Here is a 15,742-nt window from a genome sequence, read left to right as displayed (position 1 = left end):
AAAAATCGTTCCCACGCATCTGCTTAGCTTACGTGCTTTCAGAAAGCAGGCGTAGGATGCCAATGAAGTCTATTTCCCCCCCCCCCCCACCGACAAACAGAGAGAGCAATTAAAAGATTTCACAGCAATCGAATTTACGAAAATTGGAAATTGAAATCTGCTGATTGCAGACGAGGGAAATGGGAAAGGGATTTCTACCTCGGGACCTTATTCTGACAAATGCAAGGAACAGTGACCATTATTGTAATTAATGCCTGATTTGTGATTCTGGTTCTTCAGATCACCAGTTTCTTGGCTCCCACCCGGTGCCCATGGCCAAGATTCATAATCAGACACTTCACTGTAAACGGTAACTAAGTCTGTTCACTGTTCAGCAAACAAAATTCAGAAGCAGCTGCTGCCACGGTTGTCCTTCCAAAGAGTCTCTCTCCTCCAATGTGTAAGAAACAGCTTGAAATAGATTTCCTTCCCCTCCCTTCACTTGTTACAAATGTACAGCTTTGATCTCAGCTTGAAGGCAAATAAATTTCTTGCATCCTCTTGGCCAGCCTCCAGCGTGGCTTTCCCCTTCCCCCTTCTACCCTCGCCATCACCCTTCCTCAACATCTTTCCTTCTTCACACACCCCACCCCACCCCGACTCTTCCCTTAAATTTCAAAAAAATGCTTAGAAGATCTTGACTTGAAATTATCCTTCAACCACAAGCTTTTGCTTTCATTCACACCATCTTACTAGAGTATGTAAATGTAGATCCCCTTTCTAAACAGAGATTACAAAATTAACCCTGCCAATGAAAACTAGCACGTGTAAGCCTTCAAGCATAACCTCAATTAAAAGGCAAAATAGGGGCGCCTGAGTGGCTCAGTGGGTTAAGCATCTGACGCTTGATCTCTGCTCGGGTCATGATCTCACGGTTCGTGAGCTGGAGCCCTGCACTGGGCTCTGCACCGATAACGCAGAGCCTGCTTAGGACTCTCTCTCACTGCCCCTCCCCTGCTTGTGTTTTCTCTCTAAATAAGCAGACTTTTAAAATATAAATAAAGGAGCGCCTGAGTGGCTCAGCTGGGTGAGTGTCCCACTTCCGCTCGGGTCATGATCTCAGGGTTCGTGAGTTCGAGCCCCACATCCGGCTTGCTGCTATCACCCTGTCAGTGCAAAGCCCACTTCAGATCCCCTGTCCCCCTCTCTCTCTGCCCCTCCCCACCTGCACTCTCTCTTTAAATAAACATTTTTAAAAAATAGATAAAACATTTTTTTAAGAATGAATTTTTTTTAATGTTTATTTTTGAGGACAGAAAGAGCATGAGCAGGGGAGGGGCAGAGAGAAAGGGAGACACAGAATCCGAAGCGGGCTCTCTGAGCTGTCAGCACAGAGCCCGACACGGGGCTCAAACCCACAGACCTCGACGAGATCATGACCTGGGCTGAAGTCGGACACTTAATCGACTGAACTACCCAGATGCCCCAATAAAACATTTTTTTAAAGGCAAAGTAACATCCAGTCAAATGAGTTTTATAAAGTATGCCATACTGCCTTCAAAAAAACAAAAAGAAAAAGATAGTTATTCAGATATTGGAAATTTTTGAAAAGAATTCTCTGGATTAAGCACACTTTTTCCAAAAATGGTGATAGCATTTCTTTCTGATATAAAAGCAATACTTACTCATTGTTTAAAGAAAAAAGGCAATACAGAAATATTGAAACAGGAAATAAAATTACTCCTATCATCTCCTCCCCACAGATGACCACTAGCAATTCAATGGAAATTCAAAGATTTCTTTAGTATGGATATATAAGATTTAAAAACATTTACTCTTTTGCATGTTTTCCCAACACCATTTGTTGAAGAGACTGTCTCTTTCCCAAAGGTTAGTCTTTCCTCCTTGGTCAAAGACCATATAATTGGGAGTTTATTGCTGGGTTTATCTATTCTGTTTTATTCTGTTCTATTGACCTACGTGTCTATTTTTATGCTAGTATACTGTTTTGATGACTACAGCTTTGTTATAGATAGATAGATAAATAGATATGGTATAGATATATATATTACAGATTTTATATATATATATATGTCTGGAATTGGGATGCCTCCAGTTTTTTTATTTTTGAGACACAGAGAGAGAGAGAGAGAGAGAGAGAGACAGAGAGACAGAGACAGAGCATGAGAGGGGGAGGGGCAGAGAGAGAGGGAGACACAAAATCCGAAGCAGGCTCCAGGCTCTGAGCTGTAAGCACAGAGCCCAACGCGGGGCTCGAACTCACGAACTGATCATGACCTGAGCTGAAGTCGGACGCTCAACCAACTGGAGCCACCCAGGTGCCCCTGGTTTTTCAAGATTGCTTTGGCTATTCGGTAAAACGACGAAATGCCCAGAATGACAAAAAATAAAAGATCCTGAGGATTCCAAGTGTTGGCGAGGATGCAGAACTGTCGCTCCTACATTATTGGTGGAAATCTAAAACCGTACGATCACCTTGTGTAACTGTTCAGCAATTTCTGATCGAGTGAAATACAGAAACTACACAATGAAACGCCAGTTCCACCCTTAGGTATCTATCCAAAGAGAATGAAACTTCTGTCCACACACAGATGTGTACATGAACGTGCAGAGAACCCTTATTCATAACCAACAGAACTGAAAAACATACCAAATACCAACCAGTGGGTAAATGGAGACACTGTGATAGGTCCATACAATGAAATATCACCCAGCAATAAAAGGGAATAGTTAATTCATAAGAGCCCCCGAATAGTTATTGTACTATTGATACACGCAGTAGCCGATGAAACTCAACACCATTATGCTGAGTCAAAGAAGCTGGATGTATGTGTTCATATTGAGTGAAGTTCTATTGAGTATGAAGTTCTAGGGGAGGGAAAGACCTACAGTGACAGTATTCAGATCAGTGATGGCCTAGAAATGTGCCTGCAAGAAAACACAGGCACCTGGGGGGATTTTCTGGTGACAGAAATGCTCTAGAGGTTTTGGGGTTTTTTTGATATAATTTATTGTCAAATTGGCTTCTAGATCTTGACTGATGTGGTGGTTACACATGTGAGTACATTCGTTGAAACACACCTAACTCTATACTTACTGTATTATATATACACTACATCTCAGTAAAGTTGATGTTTAAAAAAATATATATGGTATGTAAGGTGATCCTAAGTGCTAAGGAAGAAAATAAAGCTAAGGATTGGGGTTGCCAAGGAAGATTCCACTGAGAATGTGACTTTTGAGCAAGGATCAAGAACCCAGAGAGCTGAGAGCAGAGTCATGGAAACATCTGGAGGAAGGGTGCTCCGGTCTGCAGGCATAACGAACGCAAAACCTTTTGGTCAGGAGCAAGCCCAGCATGCTTCCTCACCTGCAAGGAGGCCAGTCTGTTACAGGATCATAGGCAAGAATAAGAGGCATGAGGGGAGAGAAGTCGGTGCAGGTGAGGGGGTCGACAGGAGAGAATATCTCCAGGGTCTTTGGGTCACTGCAAAATCGTCGACTTTTGTTCTGCATGAGATGGGAAGTGACTCAAGAGTTCTGAGTATAGGCGCGACACAATCTGATATATGTTTTCACAGGATCCCTCTGGCTACCATATTGGAAACAGACCAATGTGGGGTAAGGGAAGGAGCAGGGACACCCGTCAGGAGACAACTGCAGTAATCCAGGCGGGACTGTGATGGAGGTGAGCGCCAGGGAGGTAAGGGGCCGGCCATGAAGCAAGAAAACCCACGTGACTCTCCGAAGGACCCTCCACTCCACAATCATTGCAGCTAGGATGGGACACACCCTTTGAGGCACTGCTGGTCTCACCAGAGGTAGAGTTATCCAGAGACAGCCCCCTGCTTCACCCCTAGCCCAGTTTAAAAAGAACGTAATATGTGCACAGGGCTCAGATCTATCAGGAACCAACAGGAACAGAGACCTGTGCTTCATTGTCCCAAAGCCAACATAGAAATATCCAGGAATCAGGAAGGAAGGAACCTACAGAGGCAGAGAAGCAGGGAGTCCGAGCACTGGGGAGAACCCGAGTTGGCCTCATCTGCAGCCAGCAGCACATAAAGTCACCACCAGGCCAGAGGAATACAGCCGCCGTATGCTGGGGCTCTGGACTCAGCGAGAAGCAAGAAAGCAGCGGTGGGGCCGGACTCTCCAACTCTAAAGGAGTCTCTCCAGGGGATGCAAAGGGGCCCTGGTTCCTTTTAGCCCCTCAACTATGTTGAGGGCAGAAGCAAATGCTCTCTGAAGGAAAGACTCCCCAAGTTATTAGCCATGCAGTTTAAGATCCAACAAAGATCAGCAAACTCAAAGGAAGGCAAGCCACCACCCGGCGGGGGGGGGGGGGGGGGGGGGGGGGGGGGGGGATATGGACTCTCGCAGTAGGCACGCCTTTTTCATTCTGAAGTTTTGACTTGGGGGTTGGGGGGGCCCTCACTGACCCCAGGGAGACGGTCCCTCCCAGGGCACCTTTCATATGAAAACTAGCCATCCCAGAACACACACTTCCTCCCTCCTCCTCTAGACTCTTAACCTCTAGGCCAATATCCACCTGCCCGAACCACCTGTCAGATACCAGCCACCCAGGGTCAGCCCCTACGCCCCAGAGTCCATGCGAATTCTTCAAAGCAGCCGTCTTAACCCATTGGTTCTGCCTTGTCGTGCCTCCTCCACAGAGACCACAGTAAAGGCTCTTTCCCAGGGTCCTCCTCACTCCCTCTGCCTCCTGACTGACCTGGCACTTCCCCGTGTGCCCCCACCTATAATTAAAAATACCCTGGGACCCCTCGGTGGCTCAGTCGGTTAAGTGTCCAACTTCAGCTCAGGTCACGATCTCACAGTTCGTGGGTTCGAGCCCCACGTCGGGCTCTGTGCTAACAGCTCTGAGCCTGGAGCCTGCTTTGGATTCTGTGTCTCCCTCTCTCTCTGCCCCTCCCCTGCTTGCACTCTGTCTGTCTGTCTCTCAAAAATAAATAAGCATTAAAAAAAAAAAATGAAGGCACAAGATCCAACATGGCAGAGAACTGGGGGGGGGGGGGGGGGGGAGCAAAGTTCCCTCATCCCTCAAACACAGCAGTGTTGAGACCAAAGGACTTTGAATTCCAACAGTCCAGTCTGCAGAGCGACAAAGACATCTCCAGGGGCTCACAGGGAGAACCTGGTGAGCCATAAGTGCATACTTCTGAACTGGGAGAGAGAAACCGAGCTTCGTAGGCATGGATGGGAGGGACCCCTTCTGCAGAACAAAGGGAAGAAAAAGAGAGGGAAGCATAGGACCGTATCCGGACAAGAGAAAAACCCTGGACGGGGATGGACAAAGATCCCATCTCTAACTGTGGGGCTTTCTCTGGACCCGGCCAGCTGCCCAGTTCGGGTACCTGCGGAGGAGGGGGGTAACTTGTTCAGAGGCACAGTCCCCAGTGGGAGAGGGCAGTCCCCTCCCTGGAGTGCTGTGGGAAGAAGGTATATAACCGTTCAAAGGACAAAGACTGCCTGCACCCGCCAACCAGAGGCCACGTATCTGTGGCACGGAATGGCACTTCCCCGGAATCGGGGTGCATGGAGCGGGACCCCTTAAGGCATCTGGGCTTAAATCCCAGCTGAGCGCCAGGAGGGCACAGGAGTCAGTGGAGCAGGACAAACTGCCTCCTTTGCCCCCGCGGCACTGAGAGGACGGCCTGAACAGAGTGGTTTGGGACACCCAGTCCGTGGAGGAGAGACTGGGGTGTCCCCATTTTACTCCCCATCACCAACAAGGGGGGGCTTCAGAGAATGACAGCAGGGCCCACAGCAGAGGCGGGCCCACAGCAGAGGCGGGCCCCGCCCACACCAAACCACACCCCTCGGCACCTGCTAACTGCGTATCTACAGGAGCGGAATTGATGCTGACAAACCAGAGGCCCCTCCTCCAGACCAGCGCCGCTGCATTGCCTAATTCTCAGACAATTCTTATTATGTGTATATATTCTCCCTTCCTTTTCTTCTTCTTATCTCTTCCCTCCTCTAGTCTGGTTACTCCGGCTGTTGGTTTGTGTAAGCAGACATATTTAATCTATTCTCTTTATCCCTGTTCTAGATCTCCTTTATTTTCCCTTCTCTCTGCCTCTCTCTGGATGAAGTCCTGCAGTTTCTCTGCCTGGTCAATTTTCTTTTCGTTTTCCCCTGCCCCTGTCATTTCTCTTTTTGTTTGGGATAAGGCTTCTTCCATGAACAACGCCCCCACCCTGTTATTTTGCTGCAGCTGGTGTTTTTGGGTTTTTTTCTGGTTGGTTTGTTTTCCTTTCCAGGGCTACTTCAAGGAACAAATCAAAGCACACCGGGCGGAGGGTCCAAAACATCACTACGAGTAGGGAGGTAAAGCAACCAGAGTCACAACAACAGAGAGCAAGTAACACATTCCAAAAACACCTCCTGAAGGGCCAGGCCCTGGACAGTGTATGACCCCTCTTTCATATAGCAGTGCTCACAGGTGCAGGGCACATAACAACCCTTTAAAACACATAAGGGACAGAAAACTCGCCAAAATGACAACACAGAAGAATTCTCCGCAAAAGAAATTCCAAGAAGAAATGACAGCTAAAGAATTGATCGAAACAGATATAAGCAACGTAAGTGAACAAGAATTTAGAATCATAGTCATAAAATTAATCCCTGGGCTTGAAAAAAGCATAGAGGACAGCAGAGAATCTATTGCTACAGAGATCAAGGGACTAAGAAATAGTCATGAGGAGCTAAAAAACGCTATCAGTGAGGTGTAAAATAAAATGGAGGTGGCAATAGCACGGATTGAAGAGGCAGAGGAGAGAATAGGTGAATTAGAAGATAAAATTATGGAAAAAGATGAAGCTGAGAAACGGAGAGAGAAAACAATTCTGGACCACAAGGAGAGAATTAGAGAAGTAAGTGATTCAATGAAACCTAGTAATATCCATATCATAGGAGTTCCAGAAGAAGAAGAGAGAAAGGGGCTGAAGGTGTACTTGGGCAAATCATAGTGGAGAACTTCCCCAATCTGAGGAAGGAAACAGACATTGAAATCCAGGAGGCATAGAGAACTCCCTTCAGATGCAACTTGAATCGATCTTCTGCACAAGACATCATAGTGACACTGGCAAAGAAAAGATAAAGAGAGAATTCTGAAAGCAGCTAGGGGCAAAGGGCCTTAATCTACAAGGGTAGATACATAAGGGTAGTAGCAGATCTATCTACTGAAACTTGGCAGGCCAGAAGGGAATGGCAGGAAATATTCAATGTGCTGAAGAGGAAAAATATGCAGCCAAGCATCCTTTACCCAGCAAGCCTGTCATTCAGAATAGAAGGAGAGATAGAGGTTTTCTCAGATAAAAACTGAAGGAACTCATCACCACGAAACCAGCCCTACAAGAGATCCTAAGGGGATTCTGTGAGTGAAATGTCGCAAGGACCACAGAGTACCAGAGACATCGTTACAAGCATGAAACCTACAGATAACACAATGACTCTAAACCCGTATCTTTCAATAACACTGAATGTAAATGGACTAAATGCTCCAACCAAAAGACATAGGGTATCAGAATGGATAAAAAAAACAAGACCCATCTATTTGCTGTCTACAAGAGACTCATTTTAGACCTGAGGACACCTTCAGATTGAAACTGAGGGATGGAGAACTATCTATCATGCTACTGGAAGTCACAAGAAAGCTGGAGTAGCCAAACTTCTATCAGACAAACTAGACTTTAAACTAAAGGCTATAACAAGAGATGAAGAAGGACATTATCTCATAATTATTGGGTCTGTCCATCAAGAAGAGCTAACAATTATAAATGTTTATGCACCCAATACAGAAACACCCAAATGTACAACAATCACAAACATAAGCAACCTTATTGATAAGAATATGGTAATAGCAGGAGACTTTAATACTCCACGTACATCAACGGTCAGATCAACCAGACAGAAAATCAATAAAGAAACAATGGCCCTGAATGATACACTGGACCAGATGGACTTGACAGATATATTCAGAACTTTTTATCCTAAATCAGAATATACATTCTTCTTAAGCACACAAGGAACATTCTCCAAGATAGATCACATGCTGGGTCACAAAACAGCCCTCAATAAATAGAAAAGAATTGAGATCGTACCATGCACATTTTCAGATCACAATGCTATGAAACTTGAAATCAGCCACAGGAAAAATTTTGGAAAACCTGCAAATGCATGGAGGTTAAAGAACATCCTACTAAAGCATGAATGGGTCAACCGGGCAACTAAAAAAGAAATTTAAAAACATATGGAAACAAATGAAAATGAAAACGGGATAGTCCAAACCCTTTGGGATACAGCAAAGGCAGTCCTAAAAGGAAAATACATGGCAATCCAGGCCTATCTCAAGAAACAAGAAAAATCCCAAATACAAAATCCAACAGCACACCTAAAGGAACTAGAAGCAGAAAAACAAAGAAACCCCAAGGCCAGTAGAAGAAGAGAAATAATAAAGATCAGAGCAGAAATAAATAATATAGAATCAAAAAAAAAAAAAAACAGCGGAATAGATCAATGAAACTAAGAGTGTTTTCTGAAAAAAATAAATAAAATTTAAAACCCCCTAGCCAGACTTCTCAAAAATAAAAGAGGACCCAAACAGATAAAATCAGGAATGAAAATGGACTTATCACAACCAATCCCTCAGAAATAGAAGCAATTTTCAGAGAATAGAATGAAAAATTATATGCCAACAAACTGCACAACCTGGAAGAAATGGACAAATTCCTCGACACCCACACATTACCAAAACTCAAACAGGAAGAAACAGAAAATTCGAACAGACCCATAACTAGTGAAGACATTGAATCAGTTATCAAAAGTCTCCCAACAAATAAGAGTCCTGGGCCAGATGGCTTCCCAGGAGAATTCCACCAGACATTTAAAGCAGTTCCTCAAGCTGTTCCAAGAAAGAAAGAAAGAAAGAGAGAAAGAAAGAAAGAAAGAAAGAAAGAGAGAAAGAAAGAAAGAAAGAAAGAAAGAGAGAAAGAAAGAGAGAGAGAAAGAAAGAGAAAGAAAGAGAGAAAGAGAGAGAGAAAGAGAGAGAGAGAAAGAGAGAGAGAGAAAGAGAGAGAGAGAGAGAGAGAGAGAGAGAGAGAAAGAGAGAGAGAGAAAGAGAGAGAGAGAAAGAGAGAGAGAGAAAGAGAGAGAGAGAAAGAGAGAGAGAGAAAGAGAGAGAGAGAAAGAGAAAGAGAAAGAGAAAGAGAAAGAGAAAGAGAAAGAGAAAGAGAAAGAGAAAGAGAAAGAGAAAGAAAGAAAGAAGGAAGGAAAGAAAGAAAGAAAGAAAGAAGGAAAGACGGAAAGACAGAAAGAAAGACAGAAAGACAGAAAGAAAGACAGAAAGAAAGACAGAAAGACAGAAAGAAAGAAAAGAAACGGAATGAAAACTTCCAGACTCATTCTATGAAGCCAGCATTACTTTGATTCCAAAACCAGACAGACACCCAGCAAAAAAAGAGAACTACAGGCCAATATCCCTGATGAATATGGATACAAAAATTCTCAACAAGATACTAGCAAATCAAATTCAACAGCATATAAAAAGAATTATTCACCATGATCAAGTGAGATTCACTCCTGGGCTGCAGGGCTGGCTCGATATTCACAAATCAATCAATGTGATACATCACAGTAATAAAGGATAAGAACCATATGATCCTGTCAATAGATGCAGAAAAAGCATGACAAAATACAGCATCCTTTCTTAATAAAAACCCTCAAGAAAGGCAGGATAGAAGGACATACTTAAACATCATAAAAGTCATTTATGAAAAGCCCACAGCGAATATCATCCTCAATGGGGAAAAACTGAGTGCTTTCCCCCTGAGATCAGGAACACGACAGGGATGTCCACTCTCACCGCTGTTGTTTAACATAGTGTTGGAAGTCCTCATATCAGCAATCAGACAACAAAATGAAATAAAAGGCATCAAAATAGGCAAAGAAGAAGTCACACTTTCACTTTTCACAGATGACATGATGCTCTACATGGAAAACCCAACAGACTCCACCAAAAGGCTGCTAGAACTGATACATGAATTCAGCAAAATCGCAAGGTACAAAATCAATGCACAGAAATCAGTTGCATTTCTATACACCAATAATGAAGCAACAGAGAGAGAAATCAAGAAATTGATCCCATTTGCAATTGCACCAAGAACCATAAAATACCAGGAATAAACCTAACCAAAGGTGTAAGATACCTGTATCCTAAAAACTATAGAAAACTTATGAAGAACTTGAAGAAGACACAAAGAAATGGAAAAACATTCCACACTCATGGATTGGGAGAATATTGTTAAATGTCAATACTACCCAAAGCAATCTACACATTCAATCTAATCCCAACCAAAATTGTACCTGTATTCTTCTCAAAGCTAGAACAAACAATCCTAAAATTTGTATGGAACCACAAAAGACCCCAAGTAGCCAAAGTAATATGGAAATAAGAAAACCAAAACGGGAGGCATCACAATCCCAGACTTTAGCCTCTACTACAAAGCTGTAATCATCAAGACACTATGGTATTAGCACAAAAACAGAGACATAGCCCAATGGAATAGAGAACCCAGACTCAGACCCACAAATACATGGCCAACTAATCTTTGACAAAGCAGGAAAAAGCATACAATGGAAAAAAGACAGTCTCTTTAGCAAATGGTGCCGGGAGAACTGGACAGCAACATGCAGAAGAGTAAAACTAGACCACTTTCTTACACCATACACAAAAATAAACTCAAAATGGATAAAAGACCTGTGAGACAGGAAACCATCAAAACCCTAGAGGAGAAAGCAGGCAACAACCCTTTTGACCTCAGCTGCAGTAATTTCTTGCTTGACACATCTCCAAAGGCAAGGGAATTAAAAGCAAACATGAACTATTGGGACCTCATCAAGGTAAAAAGCTTCTGCACTGCAAGGGAAACAATCAACAAAGCTAACAGGCAACTGACAGAATGGGGAAAGATATTTGCAAATGACGTATCCAATAAAGAGTTAGTATCCAAACTCAACACCCGAAAAACAAATTATCCAGTGAAGAAATGGTCAGAAGACATGAATAGACACTTTTCCAAAGAAGATATCCAGATGGCCAACAGGCACATGAAAAGATGTTCAATGTCACTCATCATCAGGGAAATACAAATCAAAACCACAGTGAGATACCACCTCACACCGGTCAGAGTGGCTAAAATAAACAACTCAGGAAACAACAGACGCTGGCAAGAATGTGGAAAAATGGAAACCCTCTTGCACTGTTGGTGGGAATGCCAACTGGTGCAGCCGCTCTGGAAAACAGTGCAGAGGTTCCTCAAAAAATTAAAGATTGAACTACCCTGGGGCACCTGGGTGGCTCAGTCGGTTGGGCATCCGACTTCGGCTCAGGTCATGATCTCGTCATCCGTGGGTTCGAGCCCCACATCGGGCTCTGTGCTGACAGCTCAGAGCCTAGAGCCTGCTTCGGATTCTGTGTCTCCCTTGTTATCTGCCCCTCCCCCACTCACACTGTGTCCGTCTCTTGAAAATAAATAAATTTCTTAAAAAATTAAAAAAAAAATAGAACTACCCTAAAACCCAGCAATAGCACTACTAGGAATTTATCCAAAGGATACAGGAGTGCTGATGCACAGGGGCACATGTACCCCAATGTTTACAGCAGTGCTTTCAACAATAGCCAAATTGTGGAAAGAGCCTAAATGCCCATCAACTGATGAATGGATAAAGAAGATTTTATCTTCTTTATACATACAAAGGTTTATGTATACAATGGACTGCTACTTGGCAATAAGAATGAAATCTGGCCATTTGCAGCAACGTGGACAAAACTGGAGAGTGTTATGCTAAGTGAAATAAGTCATACAGAGAAAGACAGATACCATATGTGTTCACTCTTATGTGGATCCTAAGAAACTTAACAGAAGACCATGGGGCAAGGGAAGGGGAAAAAATAGTTACAAACAGAGACGTTGGAAGGCAAACGGTAAGAGACTCTTAAATACAGAGAACAAACTGAGGGCTGATGGCAGGGGCGGGGTGCGGCAGGGAGGGGAAAATGGGGGATGGGCGTTGAGGAGGGCACTTGTTGGGATGAGCACTGGGTGTTGTAGGTAAGCGATCAACCATGGGAATCTACCCCCAAAACCAAGAGCACACTTTTCACACTGTATGTTAGCCAATCTGACAATAAATTACATATTTTTTTTAAAAATGAAGGCATTTGGAAATATTTGCAAAACCTGTCAGATAAAGGACTCGTATCCAAAATATAGTAAGACTTCTTAAAGCTCAACAATAAGAAAACAATTCCGAAATTGGCAAAAGATCTAAAAATACCTCACCAAAATGACATACAGATGGCAAATAAGCATACGGAAAGACGCTCCACATCACTCAATAGGACACTGAAAATTAAAAAGAACCACTATAAACCTACACGAATAGATGAAATCCAAAACCCTGACAATACTACACACGAGCCTAGAGCAACAGAAATGCTCATTCACTGCTGTTGGTACAGCCATTTTGGAAAACAATTTGGCGGCGCTTTTGGGGGCGGGGGGGGGGGGTGGTGGGCTTCTTGGGTTTTTCAAAGTTGAACATAGTCTTACCATATGACATACCAATCAAGAGCCTAAGTAATTGCCCAGTTGATTTGAAAACCTATGTCAACGTAAAAACGTGTGTGAGAATCTTTATAACAGGTATACTCGTGCTCAAAACTGGAAGCCGTAGGTCCTTCAATAGGGGAATGGATAAAGAACTATGGTACAGCCCTACGGGGGAATGTTATTCAACAAGGCAAGAAATGACCCGTCAAGCCATGGAAAGAATCTCAAATGTATACTGCTAAGAGAAAGAAGCCAGTCCCAAAAGGATACACCCATAGGATGTTGCCAGGGGGGTCAGGGGAGGGAAGGAGGGATGAATAGGTAAAACACAGGGGATTTTTTAGGATAGTGAAACTATTCTTTGTGAATCTGTAAAGGTGGATGGATGATATTACGCACTTGTCAAAAACTGTAGGACTTTACTGAACAGCAAAGCTTAACGTATGCACGTTCTTCTTTTAAAATTTTTTTGAGAGAGAGAGAGAACGTGCGAGTGGGGGAGACGGGGAGAGAGAAGAGAGAGAAGAGAGAGAAGAGAGAGAAGAGAGAGAAGAGAGAGAAGAGAGAGAAGAGAGAGAAGAGAGAGAAGAGAGAGAAGAGAGAGAAGAGAGAATCTTAAGCAGGCTCACTCAGTGTAGAGGCAGACCCGAGGCTCGATCCCATGACCCTAGGTTCATGTCCTGAGCCAAAATCAAGAGTCGGACGCTCAACCCACTCAGCCACCCACATGCACCTGTATGCACTTTTAATCATTTAGATAGTTGGATATGCCCAAGGTGGAATGCAGACTATGACAAAACAGTCTTTAATTCTGTTACAAATGTATGAAACCACCTCATTGATGGGTAGGGGGAAAGGGTTCCACCCTAGGTAACTTTGAAACATGCAGAGTCTCAAATCAAAAGAGAAAAGAAACCACACGCAAGCACTATACTCCAGTTGATAACACGGTTTCCCACAATTGTTCATTGCTCTGCATGTATAGGGGAATTGAACAGTTAAGTAAATGAATGGCAGATGGTGAGAACCATATGTGTCACTACTGAAGGTAGAGTTTATAGATAAGCAAGGAGAAGAGGCTGGAATGATCCACATGTTAAGTTATAATTGGAACATCGGTATGAACTCGTGTAGCTTAACTCACATGTCCATATATTTGCGTGTGTATACGCTCCTATAGATTTCTTTGCTCTGTCAGCTGAGAAGTCCTAAAAGCAACGATACGCCATTAGCAACAAGCATAGTTAGCACCTAGATGTTGGTTTCTAATGCCATTCTTCAATTAAGGAAACCAGGACCCCTTGGAGAAAGGGCTGGTTCTAGCAACGGGGCAGGAAGCATACAAGATGAGCCTTACAGCAGCATCTTATAGTGCCAGAAATTAAATTAAGGGTTAAAAACAAACAAAGAGCCCACAATGGTGAGCATATGCCATAGAGACCTAGGCATCAACTGAAAACCTCCCAATGACTCAAGCTGGAACATGTGAGCAACACTATGGAAGTACCGGTCCATAACCCAAAGTAGAGATGCCCATGAGTCCATTCTGATACGAATGGATCAATAAATGCAAAAGAAGCAACAGTTCTCCCATGCGGAAGGACTCCAGATAACTTACATGAAAGATCTGCCCTGGAGGAGGTGAATATAACTCCTCGTTCCTGGTTATGTGTGAAGTTCAGGAGGGACAGGAGGGGTGAAGGGGACTCTAATGGAAAAACCTGAGAAACATTACCCCACCCAGGTGGTTACACTTAACATAACAGTGAGACATCAGTGCAATAAAAATGGCATTTTTACCTGGTCTTCTGCCCCCAAACCCATAAACTCAACCTAATCTTGAGAAAAAAACGCTGGATAAATCCCGTCGAGGGACATTCTACAGAACACCCGCGCTCCTCAAAAGTGCCGAGGTCATCCACAACAAGAGAAGTCTGGAAAAACCACCACCACTTAAAGAGGCAAGGAGACAGACGACTAAATATAACGTGGTATCCTGGATGGAATCATGGGAGGAAAAAAAGGCATCTGGTAAAAACTAAGGAAAGATAAATAAAGCGTAGACTTTAATAGCGAAAACTGGATGTGGGTTATGTAGAAACCACGTACTAGCTTTGTGATTTTTTTTTGTAAATCTAGATTATAAAAAATAAGTTATTTTAGAAAAAGTCATCACCAATATGAAAAGCAGAAATTATTACTTATAATGAGGGAGAAAAATCAATAGGAATGAACCCAGAAATGACATAAATAATAGAATTCATAAGCAGTACATTGACCTAGAAGTATGCTCTAGGTGTTCAAGAAAATAAAAACACGAGCGTGATGAAGAAACAAGACAAAAAAAAATGCCTAACTGGACTTGTTTGAAATTCAAGATACAATATGAAATGAAAAATAAACTGAATACAATTTACAGCGGATTGTACATGGCAGAAAAATAGATCAATAAATTAGGAGACATAGCAATTTGGAAAATGGTAAAATGGGGCAACCTGGCTGGCTCAGTCAATGGAGTGTGAGACTCTTGATCTTGGGGTCACGAGTTTGAACCCCATGCTGTGAGCCCCATGCTGGGTATAGAGATTACTTAAATAATAAAAACTTTTTTTTAATGGTAAAATGAAGTGTAGACAGAAAAAACCCTGAGAATTAACAGGGTATCAGTGAACTGAAGGAAAACATCAAGCATCTAACTTACAGGTAATTGCAGTTCAAGAAGGAGAGGGAAAGAAAATAAGCAGAAAATTATTTGAAGAAATAATAGCCAAAGATCTCCCACATAAACCCACAGATCCAGAATTTCAAGAACCCCTAGAAGAATAAACTTAAGAAAACCGTGCCAAGTAGATTTTAACCCAATGGTTGAAATTCAGTGAAAAATCTCTCTTTTTTTTTTTTAACGTTTGTTCGTTTTTGAGACAGCGCAAGGGGGAGAGGGGCAGAGAGAGAGGGAGACACAGAATCCGAAACAGGCTCCAGGCTCTGAGCTGTCAGCACAGGGGCGGACACAGGGCTCGAACTCATGAGCTGTGAGATCATGACTTGAGCCGAAGTCTGACGCTTAACCAACTGAGCCACCCAGATACTCAGCAATTTAGTGA

General features: G+C 43.1%; 1 protein-coding gene across 3 annotated transcripts in view; it reads right to left on the bottom strand.

Moving 5' to 3' along the window:
• The window catches only part of FANK1 (fibronectin type III and ankyrin repeat domains 1), a 103,432-nt gene that overhangs the window by 37,998 nt on the left and 49,692 nt on the right, over nucleotides 1-15,742 (bottom strand). The gene's annotated exons all lie outside the window — the stretch shown is intronic.

Source organism: Panthera leo, chromosome D2 (assembly GCF_018350215.1).
Source record: "Panthera leo isolate Ple1 chromosome D2, P.leo_Ple1_pat1.1, whole genome shotgun sequence".
Classification (NCBI taxonomy): domain Eukaryota; kingdom Metazoa; phylum Chordata; class Mammalia; order Carnivora; family Felidae; genus Panthera; species Panthera leo.
This window is presented reverse-complemented; position numbering and strand designations above follow the sequence as displayed.